A 10,283-nucleotide genomic window follows, 5' to 3' on the forward strand; every position below is an offset into this window, starting at 1 on the left:
TCCTGTAATAGCTTGATGATTCAAAACTCACTTTATAGACTGGCTGATTTTGAACTCACAGAGATCTACCTGCCTCTGCCTGCCTCCCTTGTGCTGGGATTAAAGGCATGTGCCACCACCACCACTCAGCTTTAAACAATTTTTAAGCAGATGCTCACTCTGTATGCCTGACTCGTTCCTACTTAGAACAGGATGGTACTGAACTCACTGAGACCCAGCTACCTCTGCCTCCCAAATGTGAGGATTAAAGGCATTTGCTGCCATTCCTTGGTACTTATAACAAACTTTTTTAAAAGATTCATTCTAGGTGTAGGAGTGTTTTGCCTACATGTATGAATATGCAACACTTTATAACTGCAGCCCAAGATGGTCAGAGGGGGGCTTCAGATCTCCCGGGACCGGAGTTACACATCATTTCAAGACACGATGTGGGTGCTTGTGAGTGGAAGATTAATGGGGTGCTCTTTAGTGCTGAGCCATTCTCAGCTCCCAGGTTTCACTCTTGATTTCATGTCTTTGAGCAAGTGTGCCACCCTGACCTTCCTGAAGCACTGACTCTTTCCCTGGGAAACCAAGGATGGCTTTCCTCCAAGCCACCTCTTTTTGTTCTGTTCTGTTCTGTTCAGTGGGTGGAAGGCAGGTCTTACATGGCTCAGGCTGTCCTTGAGTTGACACCTAGGATGAAGATAACAGACCCTCCTGCCTCCCACTCTTGAAATCTGAGCTTACAGGCAAGCTCCGGCTTTTCTGCTGCAGTGAGTGCTGGGAAGAGGATGCAGTGGATGCTGGATAGTTAGTTCTCTACAAACTGAGTGCAATCACCAACACCCCAACCTCCATAGTAAGGGAATCAAGCCATTCTCTGCCTTCACCCTTTGAGTAGCTGCTACTTTGAGTGTATTGACAGAGTATTCAGTTTAGGCCTTGAGCTCCAAAGCATATTCCCGGACTGACTTGATGTTTTTGCCCAGGATCCATTGACCGAAATATTTTTGAAATTATTTTTGTGTCTATGATCAGTAACTCAGATTAAATCACAAACTGACCCAAACTTCACTCCGGCCTTTTGTCACATTTAATCAAGTTCAGTGAACCATGATGTATTCATAAGAGTAATCCAAGCAAGAAAGGATGTTGAGGCAGGAAGGATCCTAGAGTTAGAATCCCAATAACCTTAGCTTCAGAGCGAGACCCAGGCCTGTAACACATTCAATACCAAGTAATAAATAAGCAAATATAAGAAACAAATCCACAAACTCAATGTTTGTAGTAAATTAACAAGTAGAAATATTTATATTGACACCAAGACATTTGAGGGGCAGTGAGGTTGTTTTCACAAGGAGTTCTGATTCAATCAAAGAAATGATTGAATTTTGTCTGTAGAATTAAAGGGGTGGAGACTGAGTCGTCCCAATTAAATTGCAGCTTGGGGTTGGAAGGTGGTACTGCAATAGGGAGGGTGAGCAGGAAGGTATATAAAGGCTTCAGGAGAGCCATGAAAATACTGAGAGACCTAGAGCCTGGAGGAAGCGCCTGGCTCAGCTGGGATAAAGAGACTGTGGTCAGTGCTCAGAACTGGTGAGTAGTTGTCCTCCCTTGGGTCATGTGGTTTGATATAGGGACCATTAGACCAAGATGGATCAGAAAATTTTCATTTCTGTCTCTTCAAATGAACACATTGAAGACAATGAGTAAATGTCTAAATGAAGGTTCACCTCCATCTCAAATGTCTTTGTATAAAAGTTTGTGATTTCATTATTGTTGTTGTTTTGAGACAAGGGTTTCTATGTTGTTCAAGCTGTTCTACAACTGGCCCTGGAGTTCTGGGGAGGCTGGAAATCAAGATCCTCCTGACTCTGGTGATGAGGTTATTAGCATATTCCTTGTACTGTGGTACATTCACACTACTGTTTTTATTTGTTTTGTAGAACAAGGGCTCCTGTGGAACTGTAGACCACTTATCTTAGCCTCTTTGGCAGTTCTCTGCTTCAAGACTCACAGTAGCTGAAATTGCTTGTGAGTTCTATCTTGACTCAGGCTTTAGCCTGCATCTTTTTTATGTCAACTTTAAACGAAACATTGACGCCAAAAAGGCTTTTTTTTTTTTTTTTTGTGAGAAACGGTTCACTCATAAGGTGACCTGGAAATCATGTACAGAGAGGCTCACATGATGTCAGTGAGAAACTGTAGATTTACATTCCGAGTGAGGACAATTCCTTAAGTTGAGGACTCTACTCATTGCCAGAGCAATTGACTCAGACCTTGAGTGGTTACTGTTCTGGGGAGGAAGTTTTCTAAACTTTATCTTGAAGATATATTCTCACCTGAATGCTTCCCCAGGAACCTTCTGACTGAAGACATTCATGATGAGTTTTCAAACCCCACCCACACTGGAGGAGCTGGGCAGGCAGGCGCTGCTGAGAAATGAGGCCTTGGCCATCTCTGCTCTGGAGAAACTGCCCTGGACAATCTTCCCAGCACTGTTCAAGGACGCGTTCAATGGCAGACACACTAGGATTGTGAGGGCAATGGTGGAAGCCTGGCCTTTCCCCTGTCTCCCTGTGGGACGTTGATGAAGACTCCCAACTTGGAAATCTTCCAGGCTGTGCTAGATGGAGTAGACTCGCATCTGAAAAGAGAGTTTCACCCCGGGTAAGCAACAACCAAGTACTGTAGACTGAGCACAAGGGGCACGTGGGAGATTCCGTGGGTCAGGGAGAATGGCTTTGTAGGTGGGTCAGAGGCTTCTGATGGGGTCATGGTCCTGGAACGCAGGGGCCTTGAAACCTATTGTTTCCTGTAGTAAGGACGGTTGAGTATGGATTTAGAGGACAGAGTAGAGGTAGCCAGAGAGGAAGGAGCCTATCCCTGGCTTTCCAACAACCACTAACATGGGACTAGGTAGAAATAGAGAGTAACTTAGTGGAAGGAAAGTGGTCAGCTGTACACATGCAGCTCACGGGGAGATGTCATGACACATGTGAGTTCCTACGTTGGACACTTGTGCTGAAGAGACCTTGGCAGGAGGGAAGAGCTGACATTAGAGATGTGTAGTGGAAACTTGCTGGGTGTTGGGGCTTGTCATGTCTGCTGACACTTTACACATTTTACCCACAGGAACGAGAAACTTCAGGTGGTTGACCTGAGGAATGTTCACCATGAGTTCTGGAACATATGGACTGGAAGAGAGGATGGGGCCTGTTCAGCAGAGACTGTGAATGAGAGGCCTGTAGTGAAGGTCCTTCCCAGATATGCACTGAGGCGGCGGCATCTGAAGGTGGTAAACTGACCTCTACCTCAGGCTCCGTCTGAATGAAGAGCAAACATGCTTCTTGCAGTGGCTCCAGCAGAGAAAAGACTTTCTACAGCTGCACTGTATAAACATGAAGATCTGGACTGTGCCTATGTGCACTGTGAAAGAGATCTTGAGTGTTTTCCACCAGGACGCATTGAGGAGCTGGAACTGAACACGGGGTGGGATGTTGTCCACACTGGCACGATTTGCTCCCTGCCTTGGACAGATGCGAAGTCTTCGCAAATTCTCCCTGGCCCGCATCTGTAGGAACACTTTCGGGACTGGAACCAGGACAGCAGACAGAGAAGAGAGTGCATCAGCAAGGTCATTGCTCAGTTCTCCAAACTCCACTGTCTGCAGCATCTCTCCATGAATGGCATCTTCTTTCTCAAAGACCACATGAAACAAATACTCAGGTAAGCAAGGATGCGGAGGTGGCTTAGCTACCAGAGCAAACCTTTCCAGTTTACTCTAAGGATTAGCATGTGCATGGGGCCTGCCAGTGACTGGAACAATTATGGTGAGAGTTGTGGGTGTGACTTGATTTTAGTAGACTCCAAGCATCAGCACCCTGGTACTCTGATTGTTCATATAGTCAAACTGACCTTGAGACACGTGCCCCATCTTCCTCTTCTTAAATCCCAGTATACACACTCTCCAGAACCTTTTGTCTGAACCAATCCCATTGTCTACCCATAGGTGCCTGAGGAACCCCTTGGCAACTCTCTCCATCACACACCGCCACCTGTCACAGTCCGACTTGAATTATTTCCCCTTGAGCCACAACCTGCGTCAGCTAAAAACATCTGGTCTTGAGAGGAATCTTGTTATTTGCTTCATGTCTCAAGCCTCTTGGAGTGCTGCTAGAGCATGTAGCAGAATCTCTGCAGTCTCTGGACTTGCAGGGTTGTAGGATCAAGGACTCTCAGCTCACTGACCTCATCCCTGCCCTCAGCAAGTGCTCCAAGCTCACCGAGTTTAATCTATTAGATAACGACTTTTCCATGCCCACCCTGAAGGACCTTTTGGGACACACAGCCAACTTGACCAAGATGAATGTGGAGCAGTACCCGGCCCCTATACAGTCTTATGATGATTACGGTTACATCTTAGTAGAGAGATTTGCCCAACATTGTCTTGAGCTCATGGATACACTCAGAGCGTTAAGGCAGCCCAAGAGGATCTTGTTTTCCACAGATCCCTGCCATGAATGTGGTGAGCGCTGTGTCTATGACCTTGGGCCTAGACTTTGTCCTTGCCAGCGGTAAATAGGGAATATGACTTCTGGATTTGCGTGCTCTCCCTCGGGGTCTTCCTCAGTCATTAGCCTCCCTGCTAGCTTCAGGGTCCGGAAAGACTCTCAACTGGCTTCAAGCATCTATTGAACCAAGGAACTGTTTTTGAAGTCTTCTGTTGTGATCTCTTGATTAATTACATTTTTTTAAAAAGTCCCTATGCCTACCCCTTACATTCTGCCTTTTTAGCATAATAAGACAGCAATAAAATAACTCAGTATGAGTTTTGTTCTTCACTGACATCTTTACTAAACACGTAGAGTGATGGATAGTTTGTTTTGTTTTTTTCTTAAATGCTATTATTATTTCTGGCTCCAATACACCAACTAAATGTAAGAACTCTGGATAGAAATAAAAAAAGTGAACAGATAGATGACTATAATGACAACATTGCATATTGGGGCAGGTAGATATAGTCATCAGCTAGGGTGGACTACATATCCAGGCTAGCCTGAGATACAGAGTGAGACCCTCTATCCAAAGACCTTGGAGCCAGAGAGATGGCTCCAAGCTTAAAAGCACAGGCATGGCTGTGGTGATATTTTATTTGTGCTCAAATGTGGTGGGATTTTATTAGTGTTTTAATAAATAAAGCTTGCCTGGAGAGTCGAGGAAGAGGCAAGCCATTGTAAGTAAACAAGGAAGTCAGGCAACTGTAGCACCTGCCTTTAATCCTAACAATTGGCAGGCTGGCATCTGTCTGGATCTCTGTGTGCTCAAGGCCACACTGGAAACAGAGCCAGGTGTGGTGGCACTTGCCTTAAATTCCAAGACTAGTTAACCATGGATCTCTGTACAGACAGACAGGAATTGAGAGAGCTGGGCATTAAAGAGGAAGTGATGTAACTGGACAGAGAGAGCAAATCAGCAGAACAGCAAGGCATATAGGTGTGGGTGGACAGGAAGTATCTCTCATTTGGGAGCTGCAGAGTTGGTGAGGTGATGTTAGCTTGTGGCTGTCCTATTCCTCTGATCTCTCTCAGGCTTTAATCCCTATGTCTGGCTCCATGACTTTTATTTAATGAGACCATTAGAAGGTCATCTACAATTGGTGACCAGTGATTGTGGCAAGAATTCACTGAAAAGCTGCTTGTTCCAGGCCCCTTTCTCAGGTGTGAGCTGCAAGGCTCAGGCCGAGCTGCACATGGCCAGAGTTTCTTTGGCTTTTTCTCTTGTGGTAGGTGTGGTCTCTCTCTGGATTCCCATCTCAGACTGTTCCCACACTAGTTAGCTGATTTGAAATTCCCTCAGATTTCTACTGTTCTACACAGTCAACAGACTTGGTAAGTTAATTCAGATGTCTTAAAGGGTGAAATTAGTTTAAAGAGAATTTTTCCTCCATATTCAAAAATGAGAAACATTTTTACTATGGAAGGAATTGGCTCTCTGTTTGATAATACATTAGGCTATCTGAAAGCAGAACAATTAAATGAAAGGAAAATTAATATGGATGAGATGTACATAGCATCAATTATAAATATTATGTGTTTGATCATTTTTATTTTAGCATTAAAATGGTTAGTCAGTTTAAGTGCCAACCTACAAGCTTTAGAAAAATCTGTTAAAATGAATCACAGAGAAATTCATATCCAGACCAAAGCATTTAAAGGTGGACATTTCTCAGGATTGACTTTAGAAAAACCTGTTAAAATGAATTATAGAGAGATTCAGACCAGGACAGAAGGTGAAGTTGAAATTATCTCAGGATTGAATTATATGGCTACAGAGATACAGCCTCAGGTTTCCAGACAGCTAATTTTAATCTAACCAATAATCTTAGAGAAACTGACAAATGCTCACAGTGTGAACAAGCTAACTGGACTCCAGTGTAAATGTTAGATTTAAGGAGACTTAAAGAAGGTATAGTATCATATGGCATGCATTCTTGATTTGTAAAGCAGATGTTAAACTCGTGGTCAACTTGTAATAAAATTATCCCTCAGGCCTAAAAAGAGTTAATTATAGGTGTCCTAGAGGCCAATTCACAGTTATAGTGGGGAACATGGTTTAAAGAGGAGGCAAATCAATAGAATAATGATATAGAACTAGAGGTGTGGAAATTTCCCAGGATCAGCTTCTTGGAGAAGGCGATTATGCTGATACACAAAATCAATATTGATAGGATAACCAAACTTAATTCTATGCTGCATGGCAGACATGAATGCATGGAACTGAATTGAGGAGGCAGAAAAAAAATTGAATCATTTCTGAAAGTTATACCCGGCCCCAGAGATTTCTTCATGGATTTCTTACAAAGGCTGTCTCCTGCAGTAAATAGAGTGATACCAAATTCAGAAGCTAGACTGATAAGAATGGAATCTTTGGCTTTTGAGAATGCAAATGCAGCATGCCAAAGAATAATCAGGCTATTGAAGGCAAGATCAGCACCCCGGGAGGACTGGATCAGGGACACAATTAGTATTGAGTCTCATGACCATGATGATATGTGGATAGGAGGGGTGATATCAAGAGCTTTGAGGAAGAATAAGAAGGTCAGATGTTTTAATCACAGTAAACAAGGTCATTTGAAAAGGGAGTCTAAACAGGGAATCAATAGAAACAATGTTTATTCGAGGAACAATGGCAGGAGAATGCCCCACCCTTCTGGATTTTGCCCAAGGTAAACATTGGGCTAACACATGCAGATCAACAAGGGACAGACAAGGTAATCCTTTTTTCTTCCATTGGAAAACTCCCTGAGGGCCTCACACAGGCACCCACAGCAAATTCAGTTCAGGCCTTTCCTGCCATGACGGAAGAAACCACTTCTGAGAGCAATTAAAAAACCAAATGCCTATTGGAATCAACCAGGCTGTTTGGGGTGATACAACAGTGGTAGCAGAGAGAACAGGAAATGAGGGAGAAACCAAAAAGCAAATGTTTTACAAACTTTTATAAATGAACAAAACCAAAATTAAAAATAGAATAAATGATATTCTCTTGGAAGGTCTGGTAGACAAAGGTGCAGATGTTACAATAACTGCACCAGGATTTTGGCCTTCAAATTGGCCCCTTCAAGAAGTAAATGTTCAGCTGTTAGGATTGGAACATTATCTCAAGTGAAACAGAGTGCAAGATGGCTTGAATGTAGAGGGTCAGAAGGACAGAGGGGAAAAGCCATATGTGGTTAATATAGTTATGAATTTACGGGGCCGTGATCCATTACAACAATGGAATACTCAGATTAACATTCCTTCAACCCCAGAAAGAAACCATGAACTAACACATGTTTCTGAAAGAAATAGTAGGAGATATTATCAAGAGCAGTCACTAGCCATCTAGATTGTACAAGAACAGGGCACAACAATTGCAGATCTTTCAAAGACACCAACAGCTCTACCTTTAAAACAATGAATAGAAAAGCCTTTAATGGTTCAGCAATGGCCTTTAACAGCAGAGAAACAGCTTTAGAAGAGCTGGTATAAGAACAGTTAAATGCTCATAATATTGGACATCCAACCAGACCTTGGAATTCTCCTGTATTTGTTATTAAAAAGAAATCTGATAAATGGAGAATGGTAACAGATCTAAGAGCAATTAACAAAGTAATTCAGCCAAGGAGCTGTCCATAGCTCCTTGTGAAAATCCTTTGCCTACTTTATTACCTAAAAGACGAAGCCTTATAGCTATCAATTTAAAATACGGTTTCTTTTCAATACCTTTACCAGAAAAAGACAGAGAAAGATTTGCCTTCACAGTGCCTACTTATAATAATTCTAAGCTGGTTAAGATTTATCAATGGAGGATTCTTGTGGTATGGTATTTCCCCCAAATATGGTGCATGCCAATAAACTTGTCTGGGGTCAGAGACAGAGCAGCCACAATATTAAACATAAAGGATAGGCAGTGGTAGCACATGCCCTTAATCCTATCATTCCAGAGGCAGAAATGCAGACAGGCATGGTTTCTCATCACACCATTAATCCCAGAAAGCAAGCCTTTAATCCCAGGGAGTGGTGGTAGAAAGCAGAAAGGTATATAAGGCGTGAGGTTCAGAAACTAGAAGCATTTGGCCTGGTTAAGCATTTGGCTCATTAAGTTTTCAGGCTTTGGAGCACAGTTCAGCTGAGACCCAGTCTGGATGAGGATTCAGAGGCCTCTAGTCTGAGGCAACTAGACCAGCTGAGGATCCAGCGAGGTGAGGTAGCTATGGCTTGTTCTGTCTCTCTGATCTACCAGCATTGACCCCAATAACTGGCCTCAGGTTTGATTTTATTAACAAGACTCTTTAACATTCCTGCTACAGATTCTCTTACAGGAAATGTGAAATACCCCAACCCTGTACCAATATTTTTTATGACAGCCAATGGAAATAATGCGTAAACAATTTCCTAAAAGTATAATTTATCATTGCATGGATGATATTTTACTAGCTGATTCAAATACAGATACTTTAGAAAGAAGGTTAGAAGAAAATGTTGCCTTGTTGGGGATTGCAAATTCCTCCTGAAAAGACACAAAGAGGAGACTCTATTAATTATTTAGGATATAAAATAGGTCTACCAAAAAGTTTACCCCAAAAGGTGCAAATTAGGAGAGATCAATTACGGACTCTTAATGACTTTCAAAGATTATTCGGAGACATTTCCCATCTATGAACTGTTGTTGGGGTACAACATGATGAACTCAGCAATTTGTTCAAAACCTGAGAAGGTGACAGGGACTTAAATAGTCCAAGAGAATTATCAGCTGAAGATGAGAAAGAATTGGCCTTTGTGGAATAGAAAGTACAGAAAGCATATGTGGATTGTGTGGATCCAAAGCTTGATTGCATTTTGGTTATTTTACCTTCTAGGCATTCTCACACAAAAATTTTAATGCAGTGGGAAGATATTACGTTGGAACAGATATTTTTACCAAATAAACAGAGTAAAAAATTATAAACTTATGTGGATAAGATCTCTGACTTGATTTCCAAATAATAACTGAGACTTTGTCAATTAGCTGGAATAGTCCCAGCAGAAATTGTAGTACCTTTAAGGATGACATTGACAAATTATGGGTAGAAAGTGAACCTTGGGAAAGTGTGTTTGATATATTGTGCACCCCAATAAACTTACCAGGTGGTCAGAAAACAGAACAGTCACTAAATTAAACACAGAGGTTAGACAGTGGTAGCATATGCCTTTGATCACATAATTCCAGAGACAGAGATCTCTGTGAATTCAAGGCCACACTGAAAACAGCCAGGCATGGTGACACACACCTTTCATCCCAGCACTTGAGATCTCATTTCTTGCTTGGGAAAGAGACATGCCTTCAATCAGAGGAAGAGATGGCGGGAAGCAGAAAGGTATATAAGACATGAGGACCAGGAACTAGAGGCTTTTTAAGCTTTTAGGCTTTTAGCAGCAGTTCAGATGAGATCCATTAGGTGAGAACTCAGAGTCTTCCAGTTTTAGGAAATAAGATGAGCTGAGAAGTTGGCAAGACCTTTTAAGATTTGTGTTATAGCAAAGAGCTTGCAGTAAGTTTTTGGAGAGATTAGCAGCAAACATCCCAAAAGTGATATAATTCAACTTATAAAGAGAGGTGATTGGATTCTGCCTCGCATTGTATGGGAAACACCCATATCTGGAGCCCATACATTTTATACAGATGCAAACAAACAAGGAAAGGCAGGTTACAAGTCAGAAAATTTAAGTAAAGTGGTTTAAAGTTCTTATAATTCAGTTCAGAAATTGGAATTGTAT

At 42.2% G+C, this 10,283-nt stretch overlaps 1 pseudogene; it reads left to right on the top strand.

Moving 5' to 3' along the window:
• The first annotated feature begins 2,366 nt into the window (after window positions 1-2,366).
• On the top strand, window positions 2,367-4,563 carry LOC114688664 (annotated as a pseudogene).
• The last annotated feature ends 5,720 nt before the right edge of the window (window positions 4,564-10,283 follow it).

Source organism: Peromyscus leucopus, chromosome 10, assembly GCF_004664715.2.
Source record: "Peromyscus leucopus breed LL Stock chromosome 10, UCI_PerLeu_2.1, whole genome shotgun sequence".
Lineage (NCBI taxonomy): Eukaryota > Metazoa > Chordata > Mammalia > Rodentia > Cricetidae > Peromyscus > Peromyscus leucopus.